Source organism: Mytilus galloprovincialis, unplaced genomic scaffold, assembly GCF_965363235.1.
Source record: "Mytilus galloprovincialis unplaced genomic scaffold, xbMytGall1.hap1.1 HAP1_SCAFFOLD_190, whole genome shotgun sequence".
NCBI lineage: Eukaryota > Metazoa > Mollusca > Bivalvia > Mytilida > Mytilidae > Mytilus > Mytilus galloprovincialis.
The window spans coordinates 22501-27500 of record NW_027468116.1 but is presented as its reverse complement, the minus strand read 5'-3'; positions in this window follow the sequence as shown (position 1 = coordinate 27500).

Here is a 5000-nt window from a genome sequence, read left to right as displayed (position 1 = left end):
CGGTAAAATTTTTTTACGAGGGTGAAATTTTCATCGAGGTGTCGCACGTTAGACGCGGACGGGCTACCGCGGGTCTCTCGACCATCGAGGCCGGCAAACTATACCCTCGGTAAAAAAATTTTACGAGGGTGAAATTTTCATCGAGGTGTCGCACGTTAGACGCGGACGGGCTACCGCGGGTCTCTCGACCATCGAGGCCGGCAAACTATACCCTCGGTAAAAAATTTTTACGAGGGTGAAATTTTCATCGAGGTGTCGCACGTTAGACGCGGACGGGCTACCGCGGGTCTCTCGACCATCGAGGCCGGCAAACTATACCCTCGGTAAAAAAATTTTACGAGGGTGAAATTTTCATCGAGGTGTCGCACGTTAGACGCGGACGGGCTACCGCGGGTCTCTCGACCATCGAGGCCGGCAAACTATACCCTCGGTAAAAAAATTTTACGAGGGTGAAATTTTCATCGAGGTGTCGCACGTTAGACGCGGACGGGCTACCGCGGGTCTCTCGACCATCGAGGCCGGCAAACTATACCCTCGGTAAAAATTTTTTACGAGGGTGAAATTTTCATCGAGGTGTCGCACGTTAGACGCGGACGGGCTACCGCGGGTCTCTCGACCATCGAGGCCGGCAAACTATACCCTCGGTAAAAAATTTTTACGAGGGTGAAATTTTCATCGAGGTGTCGCACGTTAGACGCGGACGGGCTACCGCGGGTCTCTCGACCATCGAGGCCGGCAAACTATACCGTCGGTAAAAATTTTTTACGAGGGTGAAATTTTCATCGAGGTGTCGCACGTTAGACGCGGCCGGGCTACCGCGGGTCTCTCGACCATCGAGGCCGGCAAACTATACCCTCGGTAAAAATTTTTTACGAGGGTGAAATTTTCATCGAGGTGTCGCACGTTAGACGCGGACGGGCTACCGCGGGTCTCTCGACCATCGAGGCCGGCAAACTATACCCTCGGTAAAAATTTTTTACGAGGGTGAAATTTTCATCGAGGTGTCGCACGTTAGACGCGGACGGGCTACCGCGGGTCTCTCGACCATCGAGGCCGGCAAACTATACCCTCGGTAAAATTTTTTTACGAGGGTGAAATTTTCATCGAGGTGTCGCACGTTAGACGCGGACGGGCTACCGCGGGTCTCTCGACCATCGAGGCCGGCAAACTATACCCTCGGTAAAAAAATTTTACGAGGGTGAAATTTTCATCGAGGTGTCGCACGTTAGACGCGGACGGGCTACCGCGGGTCTCTCGACCATCGAGGCCGGCAAACTATACCCTCGGTAAAAAAATTTTACGAGGGTGAAATTTTCATCGAGGTGTCGCACGTTAGACGCGGACGGGCTACCGCGGGTCTCTCGACCATCGAGGCCGGCAAACTATACCCTCGGTAAAAATTTTTTACGAGGGTGAAATTTTCATCGAGGTGTCGCACGTTAGACGCGGACGGGCTACCGCGGGTCTCTCGACCATCGAGGCCGGCAAACTATACCCTCGGTAAAAATTTTTTACGAGGGTGAAATTTTCATCGAGGTGTCGCACGTTAGACGCGGACGGGCTACCGCGGGTCTCTCGACCATCGAGGCCGGCAAACTATACCCTCGGTAAAAATTTTTTACGAGGGTGAAATTTTCATCGAGGTGTCGCACGTTAGACGCGGACGGGCTACCGCGGGTCTCTCGACCATCGAGGCCGGCAAACTATACCCTCGGTAAAAATTTTTTACGAGGGTGAAATTTTCATCGAGGTGTCGCACGTTAGACGCGGACGGGCTACCGCGGGTCTCTCGACCATCGAGGCCGGCAAACTATACCCTCGGTAAAAATTTTTTACGAGGGTGAAATTTTCATCGAGGTGTCGCACGTTAGACGCGGACGGGCTACCGCGGGTCTCTCGACCATCGAGGCCGGCAAACTATACCCTCGGTAAAAATTTTTTACGAGGGTGAAATTTTCATCGAGGTGTCGCACGTTAGACGCGGACGGGCTACCGCGGGTCTCTCGACCATCGAGGCCGGCAAACTATACCCTCGGTAAAATTTTTTTACGAGGGTGAAATTTTCATCGAGGTGTCGCACGTTAGACGCGGACGGGCTACCGCGGGTCTCTCGACCATCGAGGCCGGCAAACTATACCCTCGGTAAAATTTTTTTACGAGGGTGAAATTTTCATCGAGGTGTCGCACGTTAGACGCGGCCGGGCTACCGCGGGTCTCTCGACCATCGAGGCCGGCAAACTATACCCTCGGTAAAAAAATTTTACGAGGGTGAAATTTTCATCGAGGTGTCGCACGTTAGACGCGGCCGGGCTACCGCGGGTCTCTCGACCATCGAGGCCGGCAAACTATACCCTCGGTAAAAAATTTTTACGAGGGTGAAATTTTCATCGAGGTGTCGCACGTTAGATGCGGGCGGAGTACCGCGGGTCTCTCGGCCCACTTTATCGTCGGTAAAAAATGTTGACCCTTGGGAATTTTTTCATCGGGAAGCCGAACGTAAGTGTCTCGACCATCGAAGGCCGGCCAACTATACCCCAGTCAAAAAGTATGTCTTAACAATTTTTTGTCATCGGGAAGCCGCACGTAAGAATATTACAGCAGGTCGCTCCATGATACGATAAAATTTCAGGTAACGAAGGCAGGCATCGTACACCCTCTTGATCGGCCGTGTGCTTGCGTCCGACACCTTCGCGAAGGTTTGAACTAGGGTTGTCTCAGGACATAAGCTAGGGTTACAGTGGGTGCTAAGCCTAGCCCTAAGCCTAGCCGTAACCCTAACCCTAACCCTAACCCTAACCCTAACCCTAACCCTAACCCTAACCCTAACCCTAACCCTAACCCTAACCCTAACCCTAACCGTAGCCCTAACCCTAACCCTAGCCCTAACCCTAACCCTAGCCCTAACCCTAACCCTAACCCTAACCCTAACCCTAACCCTAACCCTAACCCTAACCCTAACCCTAACCGTAGCCCTAACCCTAACCCTAGCCCTAACCCTAACCCTAGCCCTAACCCTAACCCTAACCCTAACCCTAACCCTAACCCTAACCCTAACCCTAACCCTAACCCTAACCCTAACCCTAACCCTAACCCTAACCCTAACCCTAACCCTAACCCTAAGTAGTTATCGAGACCCGCTAGAGTCCCGCTGGACCATTTAAGGCCCACCGTGCACCTTATATGGTCCACAGAGAGAGAGATCCGTTGGACCTTCGATGGTCCACCAAGTCGCGTCAGAGAGAGGTTTGGTTCATATATGGTCCAGCCCGGACCATATATGCTCCAACGCGGACCATATAAGGTCCCAGAGACAAGCTGTACGGCTTGTCTCTGGAGCTTATAACGGCACGGTGGCCCTTATAATGGGCACAATACCTCTCTGTGGCCACTTGGTCTCCATTCGAAGGTCCTCCCTGCCATTCGAAGGGCCTTTGTGCCGGAGTAAACGCCACAGTGCCATGTCAAGCGCCTTGCAGTTATATTAAAGCACGTAAGCCTATATATTAAAATAATTTGCCGGTTAAACCACGCCTCAGACCGTCGCAAGCCGGTTTGAAAGAGTGGGTAAAGGTAACGTGGTCGGCCTGCTAGCGGGGTACCGCGGGGAGAGGTACGTGGTAAGCCTGCTAGCGGGCTACCCTCGGGTCTCGACCGCGGGTAAAGGTACGTGGTCGGCCTGCCACGTACCTTTCCCCGTGGTAGCCCGCTAGCGGGCCGACCACGTACCTTTTACCCGTGGTAGCCCGCTAGCAGGCCGACCACGTACCTTTTACCCGTGGTAGTCCGCTAGCAGGTCGACCACGTACCTTTTACCCGTGGTAGTCCGCTAGCAGGTCGACCACGTACCTTCCCTGTCGTCGAGAGCCGTGGTAGCCCGCTAGCAGGCCGTCCGAGTACCTTTTACCCGCGGTAGCCCGCTAGCGGGTCGACCACGTACCTTTCCCCGCGGTCGAGACCCGTGGTAGCCAGCCGTCCGCTTACTTTTACCCGTGGTAGCCCGCTAGCAGGCCGTCCACGTACCTTTACCCGCGGTAGCCCGCTAGCAGGCCGACCACGTACCTTCCCGGCCGTCGAGACCCGCGGTAGCCCGCTAGCAAGGCCGTCCGAGTACCTTCACCCGTGGTAGCCCGCTAGCAGGCCGACCGCGTACCTTCCCCGCCGTCGAGACCCGCGGTAGTCCGCTAGCAGGCCGCCAGCTTACCTTTACCCGTGGTAGCCCGCTAGCAGGCCGTCCACGTACCTTTTACCCGCGGTAGACCCGCTAGCAGGCCGACCGCGTACCTTCCCCGCCGTCGAGCCCGCAAGCAGGCCGTCCGCTTACTTTTACCCGTGGTAGCCCGCTAGCAGGCCGTCCACGTACCTTTACCCGTGGTAGCCCGCTAGCAGGCCGACCACGTACCTTCCCGGCCGTCGAGACCCGCGCTAGCCCGCTAGCAGGCCGTCCACGTACCTTTACCCGTGGTAGCCCGCTAGCAGGCCGATCGCGTACCTTCCCCGCCGTCGAGACCCGCGCTAGCCCGCTAGCAGGCCGTCCACGTACCTTTACCCGTGGTAGCCCGCTAGCAGGCCGATCGCGTACCTTCCCCGCCGTCGAGACCCGCGCTAGCCCGCTAGCAGGCCGTCCACGTACCTTTACCCGTGGTAGCCCGCTAGCAGGCCGTCCACGTACCTTTACCCGTGATAGCCCGCTAGCAGGCCGACCGCGTACCTTCCCCGCCGTCGAGACCCGCGGTAGCCCGCTAGCAGGCCGTCCACGTACCTTTACCCGTGGTAGCCCGCTAGCAGGCCGATCGCGTACCTTCCCCGCCGTCGAGACCCGCGCTAGCCCGCTAGCAGGCCGTCCACGTACCTTTACCCGTGGTAGCCCGCTAGCAGGCCGATCGCGTACCTTCCCCGCCGTCGAGACCCGCGCTAGCCCGCTAGCAGGCCGTCCACGTACCTTTACCCGTGATAGCCCGCTAGCAGGCCGACCGCGTACCTTCCCCGCCGTCGAGACCCGC